At 37.7% G+C, this 27,403-nt stretch overlaps 1 protein-coding gene across 4 annotated transcripts in view; it reads left to right on the forward strand.

Moving 5' to 3' along the window:
- FRYL (FRY like transcription coactivator) overlaps positions 1–27,403 on the forward strand; it is a 241,985-nt gene that overhangs the window by 4,251 nt on the left and 210,331 nt on the right. The window contains exon 2 of one of the 4 annotated variants that reach the window (XM_081049753.1): positions 25,718–25,813. The exons of 2 other annotated variants lie outside the window; for them this stretch is intronic. The gene's annotated coding sequence lies outside the window, so the exon portion shown is untranslated. Of the gene's footprint in view, positions 1–25,717; positions 25,814–27,403 lie in introns of those variants that run through there. One more of the 4 variants, XM_081049755.1, reaches the window with a different exon arrangement.

Below are 27,403 nucleotides of genomic sequence, written 5' to 3' on the forward strand. Positions count from 1 at the left end.
AACATAGATTCATAGTCATTTAAAAAATTGGTCAAAATCTGTGTCCCTGAACAGTTTATATGCCTTTATTTACCCTAAAATACAGTTGTAGTACATACTCTAAGCACGATTTTTTTTTTTTGTTTCTTGATTTTTCTTATCTTTAGAGAGCATTACAGATTACTTTGAAACTGCTAACAGGCACTTCTTATAGTCAAAGAAGGATTGGACAGGCTTGATTCCAATCCTATGTTGCTCATAAAGGGAGCTACTATGAGCAACGACTTACTTAGGCTAATGAAGTAGTGATAAGATTCGATTGTTTTAAGTGTTTCTTTAAGCCGGTCCTGGAGGGGAATAGAAAGCCCAGCTGCAGGTAGCCAGTTGGCCTAATAAACTGAGAAATCTCCATTTATTAAGCAAATATTTATTGAGAATTACACCTACTTTGTGCACCATGCTAGGCGTTGAAGATGAGGTTAAGTCTGCCTCTCTTGCAAGTCATAGGTTCCTCTGAGCGGGATCCTTAAAGAGCCCAAGTGCTACATGTGGGTTAAAGGCAGTGAAAACGTAGTGCCAGCTTAGGTGAACTTACTATTCACTGTTGTTTATTCTACATAGCTTTTTCCAAAGTGTCCTAACAGACCTGGTCTTCCGTGGGAGGTGGGTTGGGCTCCATGGAGCCTGTTAAATCTGTTCAATTAAATGTGTGAGAGCTAGATTTTTTTTTTTTTTAAACACTGCTATTCTATGTGGCAGAATATTTCTGGAATTCTACAAACATCGGTGTGTGTTTCCTTATACCCTACAGAGATCATCCATTTCGAAGATCGTCTTTATGAGATGACATCTGTCTTCCAGCCGATAATTCATATTTAGCTGATAGAGTAGTAACACATTCTTTCAAATTCAGTGCTGTAATAAATAGATGTCTGTGTCAGAATTTTTAATGTGACAAAAATAATTATTTTGAAAAATCACTTGTATAAAAATACAGTTAAGTATTTCTTCTAACTTTTACAAAATGGATTACTGCCCTCCCCCCCACCCCGCCCTCCCATGCCTGTTGCTTGATGTGTGTTTGTGGGGAAAGAACTGGATTGTTAAGAAAGGGATCTTGTAGGACTGTCAGTGATGGGGCCAACCAGGCCAGGAAGGCTGTGCGACAGAGGGATGTGGCCTGTGGGGTTTGACCATAAGTTTTGTGAAGAGTTCAAGTTTCAAAATGGCAGCTCTATTGAGACACAACTTACCTACCGCACAGCTCATCTATTGAAAGTGTGTGATTCAGTGTTCTGTAGTATATGCCAGAGTTGTGCACCACCTCCACCAGCAGTTGTAGAACTTGTTCATCACCTTCCCAATCTCCCTCCCTCTCCCTAGGCAGCCACTAACCTACAGGCCGTCTCTGTACATTCGCCTCTTCTGGACATTTCGTATAAATGAGAAATAGCATTATAGTAAATGTTCCTGTATCAATTGGTCCGTCACAATGTGTACATCCTAGGAGTGGAGGAGGGTCCTTTCATGATGTGTGTAGTTCCAAGTTTAGAAAGGTTTTCCTTAAAAGGGAATTTATCTAAATCCTTATTCTACCCAAGCCTGAAGAGTAATGGGAAAAGAGATTATTTTTCCCCTATGAAAATCATAAGACTCGTGTTGGTGACCCTTTATATTCATTTAATCGTTTGGTGACTCTTCAAGTAAACAGTTTACGTCTTAGGTTCTGCATACGGGGCTTCAAGGACAGTACTTTAAAGGCACTTGAAAGTACTCAGTAAGTTCTAATAACTGCTGAATATACTGTGATGGTTACCCTGTTGGTTCAAAGGGTTGTATTGTGCAACTCACCACTTACTTGATCAAAAATAGTGCTTTCTTGAGTAACCATGGTGACCATTGGCCCTGCACAATGCTGGTGGCCTCCAAGGCGCTTCGTAAGTGCTTATTGATTGTGATCACTGTGATCATAGTTACTTTCATCAGCTTTATTAGTCCTTTTTTTCTGTTGTGATACTAAGGATATCTTTTATTGGGTGCTTACCAAGTTAATGTGATAAGCACTCTATATGTATTGTCTTTTAAGGTAAAAGGATGCAGTCTTTTTTTGAGAATTTTCTGTAATTATCTCCATCAATTATAGTTTTATAGGCTTCTGATCATTTCTTTGTCTTTTTAAGATTGTTTTGAATGGCTTTATTTTTAAAGTGTGTTTTCTTTTTAAATTTTTTTTTTATTGGGGAACAATGTGTTTCTCCAGGGCCCATCAGCTCCAAGTCGTTGTCCTTCAGTCTAGTTGTGGAGGGCGCAGCTCAGCTCCAAGTCCAGTTGCTGTTTTCAATCTTTAGTTGCAGGGGGCGCAGCCCACCCTCCCATGTGGGAATTGAACCGGCAACCTTGCTATTGAGAGCTCGCGCTCTGACCAGCTGAGCCATCTGGCCACCCCTCTGGCAGCTCGTTGTCTTCACTCTAGTTGTGGAGGGTGCAGGTCACTGGCCCATGTGGAAATCGAACCGGCAACCCAGTTCGGAGCTCGCGCTCTAACCAACTGAACCATCTGGCTGCCCCTGAATGGATGCCCATTTTTGATTGAACCTACAACACTTTGATGCTGCTGCTTTCTTGATCTTTCCAGGAGATGTCAACATAAGGTTCTTCTCACCAAGTACATCCTGCTGTTGGATGACAGCAGTTGTAAGATACATCTCTATTTCAGAGCATCCAAACTTCCCAGAGGTTAAAACGTTTTTTTTTGTTTTTGTTTTTTTTTTTAAAGGGGCGACTGGGAATTGATGAGAAAGGGATATTAGTTTGTTCACTTACTGCAATGCCACCTCATTTTTTAGGTCATAAAATATTTGCATGTATGCTTTGTTGCCTGAATGGACTTCAACATAATATTTCCACTTCTCAGGATTCCTTGTTTTGTTTTATTTTGTTGTGCTTTATTTTTTTGGTATGTCTAACATTCAGATGTGATATAATTTAGTTCAATACTAAAGAATGCTGGAAAGAGAATTTAAATGCAATTTTCAGTTTTGTTCTCCATTTAAAAATTTAAGTTGGATCATGCTGTCTATAATAGTGGTTAAAAAAATTACTTTGGTGGTTCCGTTTATGTGTCTTGGGTGTCAGTGAACCATAACAATTCATTTACAGAAGGACCACCAGCCATTAGTGTCCTCAGTCAGCAATACACAAACCACCACCATATTTTGTTTATTCATTGGTGAAACCTCTCCTTTCTAAATCATGTCCGGTTTTTGGGGTTGGCTTGCTTATTGCTTTACTGTCAGCTGTATCTCTTTGCTTACTCTCATCACACCTCCCTGTAGAAGTTTCCTTGCCTTTCTAATGTGATACTTTCAGTGCACTGTGAGAATAGAACCCATAACCACACTTGTTGAACAGTGGATAAAAATGATAGAAGGCTCCGGAGTGGAGAACCAAAGGAATTCCTGTGCATGGAGAGTTAGTGCTAGGACCTCATTATGTTGGCTTTGACTGCTTAGAGAACTCTTGCTGCTTTCCTGGTTTTGGTCTATGTTGCAGGTAGGTGATGTTTCTGGATAGCAGAAGGTGGTATCACAGCGTGGTGTCATTATCTTATCGATGCCTAACTTCTCCTGAATAATAGACCTCTTAAAACTCTCTCTTAGTATGTGTAACTCAAGTGAATGGAGAATAACTTTTTTTTTCAGATGTCTTGATATTCTATTTCTTGCAAGATCCATCATAACCCCAAGCTTGTACACCAAGATACTTATTGTAAAACAGAACCCAATATAATTCCACGAGCAGAAATTAGAGGCCTTAAAGAACTGTCAGGATGCAAGTAAAATAGCCACATGTGCCTGTTGTCTAGATACTTCGAATTAAACTGGATCTTTTGGCAATCTGTTTTCTTTGAGGCAAAATTATCTTCATTGATGTTTTCTTCTATGTTTGTGTTGATGACAGCTTAGAACTATGTCTTGTATTTAATATTTCTGGCAATACTGAACCCTTAGTGTACTTTATGGTTGTTGCACTTTTTCCTCTTGTGGAACTCATAGAGTCATGTTTTCAGAGCTGGAATGGCCTGGGGACTGATCTAACACAGCTCTTACATTTTGTAGACGAGAATGAGGTTGTGACTTGTTTAAACTATGGACAGAGTTGAGTTCTTCTTGATGTTCATTTCAGTGTTTTTCCTGTTCTAGCCTATGCTTACCAAAGTAAAAAATTTAAGGGATAGATAGAATCTTAGACTTCTGTAGCCTCTATAACAGGTCTGCAGAAATTTTATGTTACACCTAGCAGTATTAAAAAAAAAATTGTTTCTGTGTTCCTAATATGTGTAAGTTTGTTGTAAACTATATCCTACATATTATATACACAATAAAACATTAACCAAAAATAATGAGATAAAGATGACAAATATTTTAAATGTTATTTCCACGCTTTTGATTCCGCTTAAAATATTAGTAATTTAAAAAATAAGTGTGATTGAATGTCATTGCTTAAAAATACTTTCTATTTTGAAATAATTATAGACTCATGGGATGTCACAAAAAGTACAGGGAGTCCTGTGTAACCTTCTTTCAGCATCCCCCAGTTGTAATATCTTACGTAACAAAATATGATAACATGAAACCAGGAAACTGACATTAGTACAATACTGTTAAGTAGCCGTATTCAGATTTCACGGTTTTTAATGCGGTCATTCATGTGCATGTGCGTGTGTGTGGTTCTATGTAATTAGATAACATTTCATGTATAGATTCATTTAATCACCACCACAATCAAGATACAGCACTGTTCCCTTACTGCCAAGAACCTCCCTCATGCAGATCAAGGTCCCCTTCTTCCTTACCCTCCTCATCCCTATTTCCTGGCAACCACTAATTTGTTCTCATCTCTATAATTGTGTCCTTTTGAGAATGTTACATAAATGGAATCATACTGTGTGTAACTTTTTGAAATGGACTTTTTTTCACTCAGCACAATGACCTGGAGAATCATCCAAGTTGTCCTGTGTATTAGTAGTTCATTTCTTTTTATTGCTGAGTAGTATTCATTGTATGGATGTACCACAGTGCACAGTTTCTTTAACTATTTACCTGTTGAAAAACTTAAGAGTTGTTTCCAGTTTTTAGCTGTTATGAATAAAGCTGCTGTAAACATTTGTGTACAGGTTTTTGGGTGGCCAAACGTTTTCATTTTTCTGGGATAAATACCCAAGAGTGCCATCATTGGGTTGTATTGTAAATGTGTTTAGTTTTCTAAGAAACTGCCACACTGTTTTTCAGAGTGGCTGTGTATTCCACCAGCAATGTATGAAAGATCAGTTTCTCCATATGCTTGCCAAAATTTGGTATTTTCATTGTTTTTAGAATTGTAGTCATTCTCATGGTTGTGTAGTGATATCTCATTATATTTTGAATTTGTAAATTAAAGTAGGCAAATTGTTTCTCTGATGAGCAAGTTACATTGTTTTTCATTTTTGAGTCTTGAGAGTTTTTTACATACTCTCGGTAAAAGTCCTTTATCAGAAAGGTGGTTAGCAAGAATTTTCTTCCGATGTATAGCCTGTTTTTTCATTCTCATGACAGGGTCTTTTTTTTTTTTTTTTTTTAATTTGAATTCCTTTTTTTTTTTAATTTATTGGGGTGACAATTGTTAGTAAATTTACATAGATTTCAGGTGTACAATTCTGTATTATATCATCTATAAATCCCATTGTGTGTTCACCACCCAGAGTCAGTTCTCCTTCCATCACCATATATTTGATCCCCCTTACCCTCATCTCCCTCCCCCTCTCCCCCCTTACCCTCTGGTAACCACTAAATTACTGTCTGTGTCTATGAGTTTTTGTTTCTCATTTGTTTGTCTTGTTCTTTTGTTGTTTTTGGTTTATATACCACATATCAGTGAAATCATAGGGTTCTCTGCTTTTTCTGTCTGACTTACTTCACTTAGCATTATACTCTCAAGATCCATCCATGTTGTCACAAATGCTCCTATATCATCTTTCCTTAACACCGAATAGTATTCCATTGTGTATATGTACCACAATACATATACATATTCATCTATCGAATATGTATATCCATTCATCTATCGAAGGACATTTTGGTTGTTTCCATGTCTTGGCCACCGTAAACAAAGCTGCAATGAACATTGGAGCACACGTGTCTCTATAGAGAAATGCTTTCAGATTTTTTGGGTAGATACCCAGGAGAGCAATTGCTGGGTCGTATGGTAATTCTATTCGTAATTTCTTGAGGAACCTCCACACTGCCTTCCATAGCAGCTGCACCAGTCATGACAGGGTCTTTTACGGAGGAAAAAAGTTTTAAATTTTCAAGTACTGCATTTAATAATTTTTTTCTTTGATGAATTGTATTTTTGGTGTCATGCCTGTAGAGTCTTCACCTCGTTTTAGGTCTCAAAGGTTTTTTTGCCTACTTTTTTAATAAAAGTTTTATAGTTTTATGTTTCACAAGGTAATCACTTTTTTACCTTACAGTTTTTGATAAAGCGCTGGTATTGGTAACCGGCAGTTGTCAGCTCTACCATTTTCTTGTTGCTTGCTTGTATTTTGCTTTACTCACATTATGTTTTATCTGCCTTTCTTTGCAAAAATCTTTTAAAAATCCATTAGTGAGAGATCTGATTCTAATGATTTATGGCAATAACTGAATTGGGCCCGTGTAAGCTGCAGGATGTTGCAGTATGCTGAAAGTGAACAAACAGGTGAGGACATCACAAATGACCCCTCCAGGATATGAAACTGCCACTTTTCCTTTAGGATACTTTTACTGTCATACTGTGTGTATTCAGTGTCACAGACAAACCCATCTGAGTATTTTAAGCTAGGAGAGACTTAATACATGGTATTAGGTGCTCACAGAATTGTTAGCAGGGCCTAACACAGGTTTCAGGGTAGTCATCCACAAGGGGAGCTCTGCTGGAGTCCAGAGTGTGTGCCATTGCTGCTGCACTTGCCTCCAGATGTCCTGGAAACTGCAGGACAGACCCATAGTTGCAATCCAGGATTAGGAAGTCCAAGGAGCCTCAGTAGTTGCTGCTACTGTCACACTGCTTCTTGTCACCCAAGAAGCTGGAGGTGGACCCTGGAGTGATGCTGTGGAGAAATAATCACATTTGCACAATGGTGTTTGCCCCCACAACAACTAGAAAGGTGCTTTTCAAATTGCGCATAAGTAGACTGGAGGTCAAGTGAGCTAGCTAATCTGTGGTACCCCGTGTACTCACATCAGTGCTGCAAGACTGAAGCAGCCTGACGCTGGTGCCAGTCTCACGTACTGAATATTAGTAAAGCTCACATTTTAAATTTAAGATGACACATATGTACGAGGTGGGATAATTAAGTTTGTGAATTCATCCTAGAAAAAGTGCTACATACCTCATTGCTGAATATCACTAAGGTCACCTTTGAAGTAATCCCCTTGGGAAGCTATGCACTGATGCCAGCACCTAGTCCACCCTTCAAAGCAATTTTGGAACTCTTTGTGGAATGGCCATCAGTGCTGTCATCGTATTACCCTTGATGTCCTGAATGTCATCAAAATGTCTTCCTTTCAATATTTCCTTTATCTTAGGGTAAAGAAAGAAGTCATTGGGGGCCAGATCAGGTGAATAGGGAGGGTGTTCCAATACAGTTATTTGTTTACTGGCTAAAAACCCTCACAGACAGTGCCGTGTGAGCTGGTGCATTGTCGTGATGCAAGAGCCATGAATTGTGGGCAAAAAGTTCAGGTCATCTAACTTTTTCATGCAGCCTTTTCAGCACTTCCAAATAGTAAAGTTGGTTAACTGTTTGTCCAGTTGGTACAAATTCATAATGAATAAGCCCTCTGATATCAAAAAAAGGTTAGCAACATCATTGGGACAACTTTGCGAACTTAATTGTCAGACCTTGTATATAAGCTTCTAGTATTTTCTTTTCATCCCATTGGCTTGATCACCCTGCCTCTAAAGGGTGCTTGTACTCTATTTTGAACATAATACACTTTGAATGATTAAGTAGTAGGAACATAGTAGGTCTGGTATGATTTTTTTCCCCCCAAATATTTAAAATTTATCTTAATACATCCGAATTTCTGAAACTGTATCTTTCCTTTTATAAATGTATACAAATATAAAATGTCACTGTTTTGGGCTGCACTCGTTAAATTTAGTCAACATTCTTCTCTTACTGTGAGGACCTGAACCTTCTAACCACCTATGTTTCCCCCCCCACCTTTTCCTGGAGAATAATGTAAAAGAGGTGGATTTTCTCCTAGAACTGTTCTTTGGTGCCAGAGGCTCTATAGACAGCAGTCATCACTGCTTTGGTATCTAATTGTCAAAAATAAAGTTTGGTTTATTGTATTATATACTTTGGACTTTATTCCTGGGTGTAGCAAATTTTGGCACAAAACCCAAACTGAAACATACAGATATCCTTGCAAAGACTGGTTTTATATGGTCTGTGTTGGCAATCAATTTAAAATGCAATAAAATAAGTTGTATGAAAAATTTCGATTATGTGTTCATGTGCATTTTTCTATTGAGAGGTCCATAGGTTCATCAGGTTCTCAAAGTAGAGGCCATAACCCAGGAAAGATTACAATAGCTGCTCTGCGGTATAAATTCAGTCAAGACATTTGCCAACCATTTAACAGCAAGGCTTCTGCCGTCAGTCACAGTCCTCTTCCCTGATCTTCATTTTTTGGGACATAAAAAAATTATTGTTACCCAAGTGTTTAGGGAAGGGGCCAAGCAACAGTATAAGAGTTCATTATTAGATGAGAAGGGATACCTGGAAATCAGTTATATCATCCCAAAAGTCATTTTTTAAAAAAGTATATGTTACTATTATGATTGATGGGATTCTGAAAAATAATGGGTTATATGTGTCAAGATATATTAAAATTATCAAAATATTGATAATTTCTAATCAATATATTATACCTTGTGGAATTTATCTGAAATAGTTTAAAAAATAATTTATATGTTCAAATTTGGAACTTAATATTGTGCAATTTAGGAAGAAATTTAAATTCTGTAATCCATCCCAAATTGGTAGAGGAGCAGAGAAACAAATGCTTTGGATTTTCACATCTGCTGTTACTTTTTCACATAATTTTAGCCTTGTGCCTTAACATATGACCTCTTCTCATACACAAAAGTCTAAATGGAATGTAGCATGGTATGTAGAGGTGTAAAAACATTTCTTTAAATTGAATCATTTCTTTAAATGGATCTCAGATATAAAGTGATGAAAGGTGAGATCGATTTGGTTGAATTAGGTGGCAAGAAAAGCCTTAACATTTTGTACATTTCCCTTCACCCTAGCACGCACTCGCGTGCACACACACACAATTAGAAAAAGAGTACGGAGGGCTTTAGAAACAGACTAGCGGAGGATGTGCTATCAGAATCCTGGTTCTGCTGGTTGAGTTCCACAAACATAATAGCATTGCCTATAAACCTGGAAGTTTGGATTAAGTTATTTAAAGTCTCTAAAGGTGCCACGGGTAGCCTCAGATTCCTCTTGTATAAAATGAGTAAAAGATGCTTTCTGTCACAGTTGTAAGGATTAAATAAAAAGAAAAGACACACGTAAAATAGTGTGTGTGTCAGGCAGAATAATGGCCTGCCCTTATGTCCACATCTTCATCCCCAGAACCTGTGAATGTCGTGTTACATAGCAAAAGGGAATTTAGGTTTCAGATGGAATTAAGGTTGCCAATCAGCCAGATTTAAAATAGGGAGAGTACCCTGGATTATCTGGTGGGCCTAATTTAATCATAAGGGTCTTTAAAAGAGGAAGCAGGAGACGGAAAATTCAGAACCAGAGAGAGGACCTTCTGAGATGCAATCAGCCTGCCACTGCTGACTTTGAAGATAGAAAGGGGCCATGAGCCAAGAAATGTGGGCAGCCTCTACATGCCCCCCGAAGGCAAGAAAATGATTCTCCTTAGAGTATCCAGAAAGGAATGCAGCTGTGCTGACACTTGGATTTTATCCGAGTGAGACCTCTTTTTGACTTCTGACTTCCAGAAATGTAACGTAATCTGTGTTGTTTAAAGCCACTGTTTGTGGTAGTTTGTCAGCAGACTACTATATCAGGAAACTGATATAGTACTTACTGAATACATTTTAGGAGCTAAATAAACATTCACTTTCTCTCAACACAAGCTGCTGAATTTAACCTATATCTACTTCAACTTATCTCTGTACTGAGTTTTCCCTTTTCAGAAAGAAAGATGTCCTCTACTTCTCTTCACTTGTGCCCCGGAATCTTATTCTTTCCACATTTTTCTTCACCACCTGTATCTTCATGTCTTCCCTGCCTCTTTGCCCACTACCTTGAAATATGCACAGAGCCACCTCGTCTTGGGGAATCCCTTCCTTGACCCTGCTTTCCCTTTTAATTACCACGTTGCAATCACCCCAAAGAACCAGAGGACCCTAATGTGTTTTCAGACTAACCAGATAATTTTCACTTTAATTCTTTATAGGTTTAGAAATATTATATGAAAAATATATGAATGACCTTTTCATAAACACTATATACTATGTTGGTTGTGATGAAGTTAGAAAATAATGAGAAAAATCTCTCCTCCACTGGATCCTATTGTAGACAATAAGCAAATTATCAGAGTTCACTAGTGATACATACCAAGTGGCGGGTGACTTGAGTGTTGAAGCGAGTGGTGGTAGACGAGTAGAGATCGTCGGTATCATGAAATGGCAAAGCAGAGCGCGGCTATTTTAAACTGCAATAACTTGGGAAGGCTTTGTAAAAGCGATTTTTGAGCTAGGAATGTGCTCTTAAAGGAAAGAGAGGAATTGGTCTCAATAAAATTACCTATGTTATTGGAAACACAAAACTTCTTAAAGTTTACTAGTTTTTTGTGAACACATGGGGAAAACTTTTTTCCTATTGAATTTCATATGGTTGAGGAGACTTGTAGAATCTTAAAAACTTATCAACTTAAGTTATAGTAAGTTGATCACACATTTGTCTTGATCATCTGAAATAACACATGGGATGTCTTCCCTGTGTAGCCTTGAGTGCTACATATTGCTTTTTAATTGTATTATATTTTAATGTTGCTATAAAAATCTCAAAATGTGATTTGAAACCTAGTATGATCTAATCAGAGTTCATTGTGTCTTATGGGTTAAAAACATTGACTGTGATTACAGTTTTAAAGGAAAGTATTACATGGACTCAGTCAAGAAAATTGTGATAGAATAACCTTTTTAGATAGGATTATTAGACTGTGGATCAAAAGAATTCAGAAGATAACAGCATAATTGGATTTCAGCGAGATATTTTATAACAGTTTTATCTGTTTACCATGTGGGCTGGATTACCATAAAATTAGGTGGAAATGTGATTGGTTGAGTAGCACCTCCAAAAATTAATGGTAATGAATTGATGACAACTGGAGAAAAATTTCTAATCACATCCTGAAGGTCATTGTGCATATTTTTGTAATGATGTGAATGGAAACATTGAAACTATGCTTATGAAATTTTTGGATGAAATGAAAATTTTAAGGTTAATTTTTAAAAATAATATTTCTGAAGTGATGGGCCAACGCTAACATGATAATGGAGCTTGGGTGTACGGGTTCAGAAAACAGCTGCATAATTATAAGGGTAAGGGAGATGTACTTGAATACAAACAACTGAGGTATTTTAATTATTGTGATAAACTCAATATGGATATAAAATATAATGTGACTACCAGAAAGTCTTCATAGATTCACAGTCTGAACTAATACCAAGACCTAGCCAGACAATCAGCTCTAATGTGTCTTTTGGAGCAAAAATTAATATATAATATAAGACCAGGTATAGTATAGTATAATATATAATATAATACCCGATCTTATATTATATATTAATTTTTGCTCCAAAAGACTCATTAGAGCTGATTGTCGGCTAGGTCTTATTTTTGGGGAAACAGTATGAGGAAGAGGTTCATAAGAGCAAAAGTGTTAGTCTTACTTTATTTTGTACTGTCCAGATTACATTTGAAGTATTGTGTTAAGTTCTGGATGTCACATTTGAAAATGAGTCAGGAAACAGTAACAAGTGTTGGCAAGGATGTGGAGAAATTAGAACCCTTGTAAGTTGCTGGTAGGAATGTGAAAAGATGCAATTGCCGTGGAAAACAGTTTGGCAGTTCCTCAAACAGTTAAACGTAGAATTACAATATGCCCCAAATATTCCACTTTTACTTATGTACCCAAAAGAATTGAAAACAGGTATGCAAACAAATACTTGTACATGAATATTCATAGCAGTACTTACATAGTAGTTTACTTCGGCCAAAAAGTAGAAACAACCCCAGTGTACATCCACTGATGAATGGCTAACCAAAAGGCAGTACATCCATACAATGGAATATTAAGCAGCCACAAAAATGAATGAAGTACTGATAAATGCTACAAAGTGCACGAACCTCATAAACACCATGCTAAATGAAGGAAGCTGGACACAGAAGATCACATATTGTATGATTCCATTGATATGAAATATCCAGGATAGGTAAATCCATAAGGATAGAAATCAGATTAGTGGTTGCCAGGGGCATGGGGAATGACTACCTAATGGGTACAGGTTTTCTTTTGGGATGATGAAAATGTTTTGGAACGACATAGAGGTGTTGGTTGCAAAACATTGTAAATATACTAAATGCCACTGAATTGTACACCTTAAAATGGTTAATTTTATATTATGTGGATTTTACCTTAATTAAAAAGTGTCAGTGCATGTAAATCAATTGAATAGTATCGAGAGTCCAGGAATAAACCCTATGATAATTTTTTTTTTTTTTTGGACAAAGATGCCAATAGGGAAAGATGTTCAATAGGGAAAGAACAGTCTTTTCAGCAAATGGGGCTGAGACACCTGGAGATCTGCACGCAAAAGAAGGAATTTGAACCACTTCCTCCTCCCGTTCACAAAAACTAGCTGAAAGTGGATCACAGACCTAACTGTAACAGGTAAAATTAGAAAAGTCTTGGAAGAAAATATAAGTAAATCTTAGTGATTTTGTGTTAGGTAAAGCCTTAGGTATGACACTAAAAGGACAAGCAAAAAATAAAATGGATAAATTGGACATCATCAAAATTAAAAACTTTTGTGCCACAAAGGACATGAAGAAAGTGAAGACAACCTGCAAAATGGGAGAAAATATTTGCAAGTTGTATCTAATAAGGGCCTTTTATCTAGGATTTGTAAAGAACTCATAACTCAATAATAAAAGACAAATAACCTAATTAAAACTGATGAACAATTGGTGAATTTTATGATACGAGTTATATCTCATTATAACAAAAAAATGAGTCAAGTGGAATATGTTAAAAGGAGATTTTTCGTCCTAATGGGATTCAAAATTGAAATTCTGCTCTTGTCACTGCTTCTCCTTTTCCTTTTACCCTCCTGCACTCCATCTCCCAACTTCTATCAGCTGTACCTTTTATAACGACAAGTTGAAAATGTTTACATTCTGTTTTGTAACCTTAATGAAGTCTCTGGTGCTTTGTTTTTACGTTGGTCCCTTGTTCTTTTTTTTGTTTTTTGTTTTTTAAATTTTTAATTGGGGAAGGGGAACAGGACTTTATTGGGGAACAGTGTGTACTTCCAGGACTTTTTTCCAAGTCAAGTTGTCCTTTCAGTCTTAGTTGTGGAGGGCGCAGCTCAGCTCCAGGTCCAGTTGCCATTGCTAGTTGCAGGGGGCGCACATCCCTTGCCGGAGTCGAAACCGGCAACCTTGTGGTTGAGAGGACACGCTCCAAATGAGCCATCCGGGAGGCAGCTCAGCTCAAGGTGCCGTGTTCAATCTTAGTTGCAGGGGGCGCTGCCCACCATCCCTTGCGGGACTCAAGGAATTTAACTGGCAACCTTGTGGTTGAGAGCCCACTGGCCCATGTGGGAATCGAACCGGCAGCCTTCGGAGTTAGGAGCATGGAGCTCTAACCGCCTGAGCCACCGGGCCGGCCCTGGTCCCTTGTTTTTTAATTATTGTGCAAATATTGCTGAGTGGAGTTGTGAGTTATGGTTACATTTCCTTCTCTACACACGGGTCATGACCCCATGCCAACAGAAGGATGATGTTCCCACTATAAAGACAAATGGCTTCTCTTTTCCTGTAATCCATCAATTGCTCAAAGTCGTGTCATCGATATATGTATTTTCACACATGAACCATGACTTCCTTGAATGGTTGTTTTTGTTTTTCCTGGTGTGTCATTGTGGTTGTTTTTGGCAGCATTTTACAGAATATCCAACCACAGGTGACATATCAGATTATCCTGACCTTTCTCTTATTGCCAGTGGCTGATGTAGCTCCAAGCATCTTTTTCTCACTTACTAAGACGCAGGAAGAAGGGGATAGAATGGGTGCTGCTTCTTTTGGATCTTGTTTTAAAACGTATTTTTGAAACATTTTAAAGTTTATAAAAAAATTGTGAGGACAGTAATGTGGGCTGTTGTCCAAATTTCATCTAGATTCATCAGTTGCAACATTTTGCTATATTTGTCTTTTCCTTTTTGACCTGTGTCTATATATCTAGAGCTATAGTTGTTTTTATTTTGGTGAACCTTTTGAGAGAAAGTTGCAGAGGTTATGAGGCTTTAATCTTAACTACTTCACCACCTATTACCTAAGAAAAGGACTCTGTTATGTGATCATGGAACAATGGTTAAATTTAGGAAATTGGACATTGTTAATGGTCATAGGTTGAGTTTCCTGGGAAGCAGATGCTGAGCCAGAATTAGGATTGCACAAAATTAAAAGAAGGCCGCAGGATTAGCTGTCTGGTTGTGATGACACCCTGTCTGCCAGCACAAAGAGCAGATCTGGAGTCAGGATTGTCTCTTAGAGGATTTCCATGTTGGACAGAAATTGCTTGGCGTACGTTTTCTCAGTTATGGGGTGGGAGCTGTGCAGGGAATAGCGAGATCCTCTCTTGAAACCTGAAGCCAACTCTGATGAAGCTAACAGCTTAACCATGCTGCTGACACCTGGTAGTGAGTCTTCTGGTTGTGAATGGCGCATCTCCACACCTACCACAATGCTAGTATCTAATACACAGTCCATATTCACGTTCACCAATTGCCCAATAACTCCCTTCAAAGCAATGCCCCACTCCCCAACTCCCCTTCAGCATTTTTTCATCTTGGAGGAAGATAAAAAAGCTTTCAAGAAGCTCCCCCAGATGACTTTCCTGGATGTCTCATTGGTCTGAACTGAATCACTTGTCCACGGTGGGACAGGAACAGTTGCTCAGACCAATGGATGACAAAGGAGAATGGGATTTCCCGACTTAGTTTTGACCTGTGGTGATTTTATCCCATGAGCCTGGGGGAGGGGCTACCTTCTTTAATCATGTGCTTCTCATCTGACACCTTAAAAAAGAAAATAAAAAATAGGTTCCTTTAAGCAAGGAATAAGGGAAGAAAGGTGTGGGTAGACAATAAACTGCATTCTGCTGGAGGTTTTTGTTACATATCTTTTCTTTCTATTGAGAAGAGACATATGCATTCCTGTCATTAAGCCAGCTTCTTAGTTATTCTGTCTTTTGAACCGAATCCATTTCTTTCTTCCTTTCATGGAGCTCATCAATTTTCTGTTTTAATAGGATGAATTATTGTCTAGTCCTATTGCACAGCTGCCATCCTGGGACTTTTTTCATTTCACTCTTGGATCATTTCCACTGTTGCTTGTGTTCTCACATCTACTTTATTAGGTTTTCATCCTTGTTTGCTAGAGATCCTCAAGTGCTATGTCGTTACATGTTTGAAAATGTCTTTATTCTGCCTTCTCACTTGATTGATCATTTGGATGTAAGAGTCTAGGTCAAAATTATTTCACTCTGGAATTTTTTTTTTCCACTCTGGAATTTTTGAGGCATTGCTCTCTTCTACAATTGAGAAGTTCTGGTTTTAGTCAGATTCTTAATTCTTATTGTTTTCTTAAGTTGTTTAGGATCTTTTATTGTGAAATTTCACAGGGTTTGTATCAATGTCTTTTCTTAATGGAACAGAGGGTAGGTTGCTTTCGTTTATCTGTTGGCTCCCTGTCTTATGTTGTACCTGTACTTTATTACTGATCTCGCTTTTATTCTGGGTGATTTTTAACATCAATGTGGATGGTTCATCCAATACCCTTGACAGTACCTTTGACAGGCACTGTACCTGTGTCATTCCTCTTCTTCCTTCTTAATAGAAACCCAGGTTTTTAGTACTCATGCGTTTCATGGGCCCCCTTGTGCCCACCTACCAGCACCACGGGGGCAGTTTATGAATGTTGTTCAGCCTAAAGTCGATTATGTTAGTTCCATTCTCTTTGCCAATGATTGGTTTAGGCATAGTGACACATAAAGGAAGTCTGCTGGTACTCTGGTTTCGTTTCCTTCAATTTATGAAGCGATAGCCCTTCTTTTGGGTGTTGTCACGTGAGCTTATCAGTCTTGGAGCTGCTGCAGGCATCTTGGGTCATTGAGAAGAAAGTGAGATGATGAATGACCTTCAGCTCAAAATTAACTTGTCTAAAATTGAACTTGTGATATCAAGTCTTCTCTTTCCCAAATTTCTCACTCCATCTTTCCAGTCGCAAAGGCCACAAATCTTGGCGTTATCCCTAACTTTATTCCTTCCCTCACATTCCACATTCTATTCATTAGAAGATCCTATAAGCTCCCCTTCAAATTATCTTTATAATCTTACTATTTTTTCTTATTTATACCACTATCATCCTGGTCCAAGCCACTACCATTTCTTGCTTGCCTACCCAGGGGATTTTCTTAGGGCTCAACCTGACAGACTTATAGGTTGCCATGGGCTACATTTAAGATCAGATTCACTTGGAAGGATGTGAGACTGGAAACAGCTTACCAGCAGGGAAGCGTCAGATGTTCACTTTGATAGGGGTCCTTGTAGCTATCTATAAAGACAAGAGCCAGAACTATTCTCGGTGCTTCTCCTTTCCTTCCAGGTGAAGCTTAGGTGTGAGTAATGAGGCTCCCATGAGTAGGTATGTAGCTAATCTTGTTTAGAGGCCCCATGTGCCACAGAGCCTTTACCTTGTATGACAACCCATGAGCATAGCTCCCAGGGTCCCTACAAGGCACAATGTCCAGTTACTGGAGTCATCACACTAAAAGAAGCCCAATGTTTTGGCCGCTCACCAGGTATTGATAGCTCCTTTCATTCCCGAGCAATTTATCAATGGGTCATTTTTACTGTGAGCAATGTTGCCTAGTAACACAGCTAACATTTTGCCTGTATGGTTTCCTGGGGAACAGAGCTAGAAGGTTTACTGAATCCAAGAGCAATTTCTTGTGCTGAAAGATGAGGGTTTTGCTAACACTTGAGTCACAAATAGCCTACTGAGGGGTGCCCTGTATTCTGTTCTCAGCACAGTAGCTAAAGTGATCCTTTCAAATGTTTGAAAGGACAGTCTTCTGCAAACCCTGTAGTGACTCCCAGCTCACTTAAAGCACATTTGTCTACTGGCCCTACGGGAGTTGGTCCCTTATAACCGCCCCGATCCTTTTTTTTCCTGCCTTTCCTTTCCCATCTGCTCTAATTGCCCTTGTTCTGGCTCTAACGTGCCAGGAATGTTTCCCCCTTAGGGCCACTGTGTTTGGTCTTCACCATGGTTGGAACATGCTTACTCCTGATATTCACCCAACTGAATCTTTCTTTAAATCTTTGCTTCAGTGTCACCTTTTCAATGAGCTGTATTCTGACTAGTATTTAAAAATTGCAACCCCTACCACCTCGGCACTTGCCATTCCATGATTCTTTCCCTTTTTTAATTTTTTCCCCATAGATTCTCTCACCTTTTCATACTCCTTCATTTACTTATTACATACGAGCTCTGACAATTAAGTTCACAGACTCATCCTAGAAAAAGTGCCACATACCTCATTGCTGAATATCACTACAGTTACCTTCAAAGTACTCCCCTTGGGAAGCTATGCACCGATGCCAGCACGTAGTCCGCTCTTTAGAACAAATTTGGAACTTTTTCTGGAATTGCCATCAGAGCTGTCATCATACTACCCTTGGTGTCCTGAATGTCATCAAAATGTCTTCCTTTCAATATTTCCTTTATCTTTGGGTAAAGAAAGAAGTCATTGGGGGCCAGATCAGGTGAGTAAGGAGGGTGTTCCAATACAGTTATTTGTTTACTGGCTAAAAACTCCCTCACGGACAGTGCTGTGTGAGCTGGTGCATTGTCGTGATGCAAGAGCCATGAATCGTTGGTGAAAAGTTCAGGTCATCTAACTTTTTCACGCAGCCTTTTCAGCACTTCCAAATAGTAAACCTGGTTAACTGTCCATTTGGTACAAATTCATAATGAATAATCCCTTTGATATCAAAAATGGTTAGCAACATCCTCGCAACAAGTTCGTGAACTTAATTGTCCTACCACTGTTACCTACCATTGTTCTACCTCCGCTTAGAAGTGGGAGACAATTGTCTCTCTAGCATGTAAGCTACAAGAGGGCAGAATTCTTCATTTGTTTTGTTCATTGATATAACCCAACTGCCTATGTAGGACAGTGCCTGATACATAATTGGTGCTTAGTATTTTTAAATAAGTGACAGTTTGCAGAAGGCATACTGTGTGCTGAGTGTTTTAACATATTAATTCACTTAATCTTCATGAAACCCTCTTGAAGTAGGTACTTTTATTGTCCATTTTTTGTACTTTTTTTTTTTTTTTTTATAACTGTGGAAGCAGAGAGATTAAAAAACTTACCAAATGTTGTATAGCCTGTAAGTGAATCCTAGCAGGATGGCTATGGAGCCTGGGCTCCTAACCAGATATACTGAAGTTAAGCATCTTTCTGCATACGTAATTTTTTACCTGCTTTTGGATTACTTTTTTGGGTAAATACCCCTCAGTTGGGTTAGAGGTTAGGGGCATTTTAATGTCTTGACACATGTAGCTCAATTGTTTCTTGTAGGATCTCTGGTCCTGTCTGAAACAATGGATTTATGGATGTCCATGCCCAAAGGGCCTTAAAATGTAGTCCTGTCCAAAATGTCCACGAGCATATTTGATCCATGCTAAATGGTCGTTGGTATTTGGTCCTGTCAAAAATGTCCACACTTATCTGTCCCCTGGGTTCAGATAGCCCCTAATAGTTATTTATACTTTTGGTTTACAGGATTAATACATAAACAATACTGCCATGTTTTATTCATCCTATAATTGTGTTGTGGCTGTGTTGCCTATGGTAACGTCTCTCGCCTTGGTACCCTACCTAGTAGGGGTACATAGGGCTAGGTAGGGGGGGTCAGCCTGGACTCAGTGTCTCCATGGGTGTTTTGGACAGGACCAAACGTCCCCTAATCCAGTTATTTCCAAGATCCCATCAACCACATTTTAATGTATCCCTTTTTTAAAAAAAATGATTATTGGGGTCATTTAATTGACTTCTACTTGTCTTCTTTCATCTAATACTGAACTTTGATGATGTTCCCTAGTACTTCCTAAATACTTGGATGATAATAAATTATTTTCTTTCTATGTCCCTGGAAAGGGGCCACAGACACAGAATGGAGGTCAAGGAAGGTTTCCTGGTAAATGGTAGAAAGCTCAGCGATTAGTAGTGGGTGAATGTTTAGGTTTAACTTATACCTAAGAACTTCTCACTCAGTCTTATCTGGGTCATGGTCCCCTTGGAAAATTTGATGAAAATTATGGACCTCTCACTAGAAAAACACCTATAAACAAATACTTTAAATTTTTTTATTGTGTTGTAAATTGATTTACATCACAGACCATATAAAACCAGTCTTTGCAAAGATTTCTGTAAGTCTCATTTTTGTTTTTGTGTAAAATTATTTTCTACATCTGGGAACCAAATCCAAAATATTTGATAAAACAAATTAAACTTTATTTTCAAAAGTAAAGTTTATTGAGAAGACTGGTTTATGATAAGTTGAAATTGTGGCATTGTCTTTGATAACAGCAATACATACATCATTTTTAATTTCCAAACACTTTTCCCTTTTTGTTTTAATGGCAACCGAAGGTGAAAACCTGATTTGTAAGATACGTGGAAGCAATTGGAGAGGCAGATTGGATGAGGCAAGATATTTTTTTAATTAAACATTTTTTTAAAAATTTATTTTTAGTAGATTGTTTTGTAAAGACTTAATGTTTTATGAGCAGTTTTCAATTTACATCAAAATTGAGAGGAAAAATACAGAGATTTCCCACATTCCCCCTGCTCTCATTAGGCACAGCCTCCCTCATTATCACCATTCCCCACCAGAGTGGAACATTTTACAATGGATCAACCCACATTGTCACATCATAATCACCCAGAGTTGACACTAGGGTTCACTTTTGGTGGTGGACATTCTGTGGGTTTGGATAAATGTATAATGAATGACATGTGTACATTATTATGGTATCATGCAGAGTGTATTTTCACTTTCCTAAAATCCTCTGTACTCCACCTGTTTAGTACCCCCAACCCTTGGCACCCCCAGATCCTTTTACTGTCTCCATCGCTTTACCTTTTCTAGAATATCGTATAGTTGGAATCATACAGTATGTAGCTTTTTCCGATTTCTCTCACTTAGCATTAGGTATTTAAAAGTCTTTTTCTGGCTTGATAGCTCATTTCTTTTTAGTGCTGAATACGATTCCGCTGTCCGGATGGACCACAGTATTCCCATTCATCTGTGAAGCACATCTTGGTTGCTGCCTAAAACATCTTTGTGAAGGTTTTTGTGTGGACAGGTTTTCAACTTCTCTGGGCATATACTGAGGAGGGCAATGGCTGAGTCATATGGTAAAAGTATGATTTGTAAGAAACTGCCGAACTGTCTTCCAGATTGGTGGTACTGTACTGCATTCCCACCAGCATGACTGAGAGTTCCTGTGGCTTCATACCTTCCCCAGCATTTGATGTTTTCAGTGTTCTGGATTTGGGACATTCTAATAGACGTGTAGTGGCATCTTGTTTTAATTTGCATTTTCCTGATGACATATGATGTGGAGCATCTTTTCATGTGCTTATTTGCCACCTGTATATCTTTTGTTGGTTATGTATCTGTTAAAGTCTTGGGCCCATTGTTTAATTGGGTTGTCGTTTTCTTATTGTTGAGTTTTAAGATTGCAGTGTATATGTTGAATAACAATCCTTTATCTCCTAGTCTGTGGATTATCATCTTGTTCTCTTGACATTGTCTTTCACAGAGCAGAAGTTTTTCATTTTAATGAAGTCCAGCTTATCAGTTGCTTCTTTAATGGATTGTGTCTTTGGCATTGTATCTAAAAAGACTTCATCATAGCCTAGGTCATCTAGGTTTTCTATGTTGTCTTCTAGGAGTTATATATATAGTTTTGCATTTTACATTTAGGTCTGTAATTAATTTTGAGTTAACTTTTGTGGTGGTGCAAGGTCTAGGTCTATTTTTTTTTCTTGCACGTGAATGTCCAGTTGTTCCAGCCCCATTTGCTAAAAAGACTATCTTTGTTCCATTCCCCCCCCCCCCCCCCGTTCTTTTGTCAAATCAGTTGGCTCTATTTATGTGCGTCTATTTCTGGGCTCTCTATTCTGTTTTATTGATCTATTTGTCTCTTCTTTCCCCAATACCATACTTTCTTGATTCATGCAGATTTATAAGTCTTGAAATTGATTAGTATCAATCTTCCAACTTTGTTCCTGTCTTTCAATATTGTGTTGGCTATTTTGTGGGTTTTTTTTGCCTTTGTGTAAACTTTAGAGTCAGTTTATTATTATCCACAAAATTACTTACTGGGATTGTGATTGGAATAGCATGGAATGTATAGATTAAATTGGGAAGAACTAACATCTCACCAATATGTGTCTTCCTGTGTGCACGAACACAAACTATCTCTCCATTTGTTTTAGTTCTTCTTTGATTTTGTTCACCAAAGTTTTGTAATTTTTCTCATATGGATCTTGTAAATACTTTGTTAATGTTATATCTAAGTAGTTCATTTGGGGGAGGGTGCTAATGTAAATGGTATTGTGTTTTTAATTTCACGTGCCACTTGTTCATGGTGTAGGAAAGTGATTGACTTTTTTATTTATTTTAAAGATTTTATTGGGGAAGGGGAACAGGACTTTATTGGGGAACAGTGTGTACCAGGACTTTTTTCCCTTTTTTCCAAGTCAAGTTGTTGTCCTTTCAATCAGTTGTTGAGGGTGCCGTTCAGCTTCAAGTTGTTGTCCTTTCAGACTTAGTTGTAGAGGGCGCAGCTCAGCTCCAGATCCAGTTGCCATTGCTAGTTGCAGTTGCCATTGCTAGTTGCAGGGGGCGCAGCCCACCATCCCTTGCGGGAGTCTGGGAGTCGAAACCTGCAACCTTGTGGTTGAGAGGACGTGCTCCAACCAACTGAGCCATCCGGGAGCTCAGCGGCAGCTCAGCTCAAGGTGCGTGTTCAATCTTAGTTGCAGGACTCGAGGAATTGAACTGTCAACCTTGTGGTTGAGAGCCCACTGGCCCATGTGGGAATCGAACCGGCAGCCTTCGGAGTTAGGAGCGTGGAGCTCTAACCGCCTGAGTCACCCGGCTGGTCCTGCGATTGACTTTTATGTTAACTTTGTATGCTTCAACTTTGCTGTAATTGCTTATTAGTTTCTGGGGAGGAGGAGAGAGAGAAGGAGGAAGGGAGGGAAGGAGGGAAAGTCTATTTTTTTTGGATTTTCTACTTTGACAATTCTGTCGTTTACAAACAAAGACTTTTATTTCTTCCTTCTCAATCTGTATACTTTTTATTTCCTTTTCTCGTATTATTCTATTAGCTAGGACTTGTAGTTTTCCATACCCCATCCTTTTCAAGGGAGCCTTTGTAATTTTTTTCTTTTTTTGGCTTGCTTAGTATTATTGTGTATCTTCATAGATTTTTATCTTTTGTAGTTCTGGTAAATGATGATTATTAGGAAGCTGAACCAATTGTGTATTAAAAAAAAAATGTAAAAGACATTTAACGGGAATGTTTCCCAGGGCCCATTGTTTACTACAAAAAGGAAACCACTGACTTCTTGTTACATCAGTCAGATAAAATTATTTTGTGAACACAGTATTCCTTTTGTGAGTAACATTTTTCATACTGTGATCAAAAGAAATTATTTTGTGAAAACAGTAAGTTAATGGGAAATGTAGACTTCTGTTACAAGTGGGGATTTATTTAGTGAGAGCCCTTAAAAATCTGGTTTTATAACATTTTAAATTCTCCTAATTGTGGATATATTTGCTATAATTTAAATTATGAAAAAATATGGTTTATGCAGGTTAGAAGGGTTAGAAGTTAGGTATTCTGTTCTTAATTTCTTGATATGTAATGAAAGTTTTAACTAATTTTAAGGGGAGAATGTAGCAATACGGGATGGTGGGATATATGGGATATTTACTTTCATTATGAGGCAGAAGAAAAATCATATCACTGTGGATATCACTAATATTATAGTGGGAATGTATTTAAGGTGTAAGTGGACTCTATATCACAACCTTGTATCTCCTTTCCCATTTTAAAAGTCATGCTTAATAGAAAACTTTTAATCAGACTTCCTCAGGTGAAGTTTCATTAAAATCAAAATTCAGAAAAGATGAGGATGTGATTGTAGTTTTGGGCTGGTGATCAGCCTTCTTGGATTCTTGAACTTTTCAGTTGGAATTTTATCTTTTACTTCTGCCCTCCATTGTCTCCCACCTCCCATCCCTGCTCTAAAACTTTTTTTTCTAGTATCTTTGGCAGTAGTAAAGTCTTCCAATCTTTGAGTACCTAACAAATGTACCTGTGGATAAGCATCTCGGGAAAGCGAGTGATTGTTTAGATTGTAAGCTATGTTGCAGATACAACTTTGTTGTATAAACGTGACCCTTCCACTAGTGTAATGATTCTCAACCTTTTTTGGTCTACGTATAATTTGTATATAAGGAAAAAAAATAAATGTATGCATTTATAAGGAAATAAATATGTGTATGTATGTCAGATAGTGGTAAGTTCTATGATGAAAACAAAATGGAAATAGCAAAGTGACACGGAGGCCCACCTAATACTGAGTGGTCCTCTGAACCTCCTTTTTCTCATTTGCCAACTGGGAGTAATAATAATCTACCTCCTTAGAGTTGTATGGACTTAATTGTGTGTGAAATGTACCTGGTAGAATACCTGGTATCATACCGGATTATCGAGTACACATTATTCGCCTTTTCCCTTTCTTCCTGTAATTTGAATCATCCAAATCTGCAGAGTAGTGTCATGTAATATAGAGTATGTTTAAACCATGTCCTTGGTGTGGTTTTGAAGTTCTTGTTGAACAAGTAAATACCACGAATGAACGTCGAGGGGCTTCATGTGTAGTGAAATAAGCCAGTCACAAAATGACAAATACCATTCATGTGAGATACCTAGAGTAGTCAAACTCATAGAAACAGAAGGTAGAATGCTTGTTGCGAGGGGCTGGGGGTAGGACAGAAATGGAGAGTCATTGTTTAATGAACGCAGAGTGTCAGTTTTGCAAAATGAAGAATTCTGGAGATGGATAGTGGTGATGTTTGTACAACAACGTGAATGTACTTAATGCCACTGAGCTGCACACTTCAAAAGGGTTAAGATGGTAAACTGTGTTATGTGTATTTTACCACAATTTTTAATAAAAGTAAATGATAAAATGACTCAATTTTGGGAAGGCTTGCCCTCCCCATTTTTGGTAAATAGAGTGAATCAAGTTCTTTTTTTTTCTTTTCATTTTTTTGAGATACAGTGACACAGCGCTGTGTAAGTTTAAGGTGTACAGCATAATGACTTGGCGTACATATATGTATGAAATGATTACAAATCAAGTTGTTCTTGACTAAATCATGAAACAGTGGGTTGCTGTTCTTACATCATGAATCTGTGTGAGATTCCCCTAAATCGAAAACTATTGATTATTAAAAATTTTCATCATCTTAACTTCCAGAGTTAAGTCAAACCTTAAACTGTTACTTTTACAGCAAAGAGTATAGTATGGCTGGAAAAGACATTTTGTTTTTTTTTTATATGTCAATTTAAAAAATGTATATTGAGCACTTGTGTCAAATGAACAACAATAATGACACTTGTTGAGTGATACGGTGTTTCGCTAAAAATAAGACCTAGCTGGACCATCAGCTCTAATGCGTCTTTTGGAGCAAAAATTAATATAAGACCCTGTCTTCTTTTTGGAGCAAAAATTAATATAAGACCTGTCTTCTTTTCTGTATAACATAAAACAGTATAATATAATATATAACATAATATAATACAATATAATACCAGGTATAATGTAATGTAATGTAATATATAATGTAATACCAGGTATAATATAATATAATGTAATATAATAAAATACCAGGTCTTATATTAATTTTTGCTCCAAAAGACACATTAGAGCTGATTGTCCAGCTAGCTTTTATTTTTTGGGAAACACGGTATATAACTTGGAGCTGATGGGTCCTGGAGAAACACAGTTAAATTAAAAAAACAAAAACATGATTGTAGAGGACTTTCAATGCATAGAAACGAAGGGAGAGCATTCCAGATGGAAGAAAGAAAGGTCTGGTGTAGGGTTAAATGGGATGTGTTTGCACAGAGCAGAGTTCATCCTGACTATAGTTAGAGATGGGATAGCAGTTTATTCTCTTCCATTAGGACCTTGACTCAGAGGCTAATGAATTTCTGGACTTTATTCTGTAGGCATTGGGAGTCCCAGTGAATTATCAAGACAGACTTGTGCATTAGGAAGGTGCATTTGGCAGCAATCTCTGCAGTGCATTGGAGTGGTGAGAGAAGGTAGGTGAGAGAGACCAGTTAGAATGACCACTTAGAATTCTTCTGAAGTCATTACAGTGGTTAGGGTCAGAATGCAAATGACTGGTGATTGAGGATGTTTATAGGTGAGAAAATAGATATATGGTAAGAAAGACAAATGTGTGATAAGAGGAAATAAAGAGGAACCTATGGTGCATGAATGTAAGTAAGATTTTCTTTTCGTAATGGTCATTTGAATGTACAGGTTTAACTTTGAAAAGAGAATTTGGAGAGCCTTACAAGCACAGGGAGAGGAACTTCAGCAGCCTCAAATTGAATTTGAAGAGTTTGTATTGGGTGTCCTCTTTCAGTGTAAGAGACAGAGATGTCTGTAGACAGAGTAAGGGAGTGTGGTGGGCCTGCGAACTTGAAGGGTAGAAAAGTTTCCGCCTTTAAGACCCTGACTTCGGTAGGGTCACCCATCGCTCTTTAGAGTGTGAGATAGAGTAATAGTAATTTACTTATGTTAGCCTTTTCTACACATAACTTGTATATAGAGTAGTAGCTCTCTCTTGTACAATATTGGTTGTGTGGTCAACCAGTAGTTGGGTTGGTTAAATGGAAAATTTGTTTGAGGATTCACACACCTTAAGAAAGATACACACCTTAAATATTTTATAATTGATAAGTATATAAATACTTACAGATCATCAATCTGCTGATGTATAGTGAAGCTGCCTCTTTAGGATATTTTAAGTGACTTACCTTTTTCAAATTGGACAGCTTAATTGTCAAAGACAAAGACTTTTCGCGCTCATTTTTGATATAATATGTACTAAATTAATGTGATTATTATAAATGTAACTGGCATAAACAGATTTTGGAACAAATAAAATTCATTCATGGTAGGCATGCAACTTAATTGTTGGGAGAAAAATGCTATGGTATACCAGAGAAGATTTCTCCTCCCCCAAAAAGGAAATTGAAGTTGTTGGTTGTCCATGGTTTCAGGTTTGGCAAGGGTCTGGTTTTATCTTGAATCCAGTGCTTTTCCCACTATGTCGTGTTGCAAGCTGATAAAGAATAATATGTGAAAAACTGGTTAGTGGTGAAGAACTTATAGAGTATACATATATATATATAAATACATACATATATATGTAAATATATATGTGTGTTTTAATATAGCAGCTTTATTGAGCTTAAAGTTACACACTGTGCAAATCACCAATTTAAATTTGAGGTTTTTGTATTGTCACAGAATTGTGCAGCCATCACCACAATTGATTTTAGAACATTTTCATCATCCCCCAAAACCCTGTAGCCATTAGCAGTCACTCCCCATCTTCTCTCTGCTGCTACTAATCAACCAGTAATCTATTTTCTCTATATAAATTTGTCTATTCTGGGCATTTCGTATCAATGGAATCATATAATATGTTAATATGTGGCATTTTGTGACTGGCTTCTGTCATTTAGCATAATGTTCAGATTCACCTGTGTCGTAGCATGTATCAGTGGTCCTTCATTCCTTTTTATGGAAGACTATTCCACTGGATGGGCATGCCACACTTTATCTGTTTCTTGGTTGATGATATTTATGTTGTTTCTGCCTTTTGGCTATTACAGATA

Source organism: Rhinolophus hipposideros, assembly GCF_964194185.1.
Source record: "Rhinolophus hipposideros genome assembly, chromosome: 1".
Taxonomy (NCBI): Eukaryota; Metazoa; Chordata; class Mammalia; order Chiroptera; family Rhinolophidae; genus Rhinolophus; species Rhinolophus hipposideros.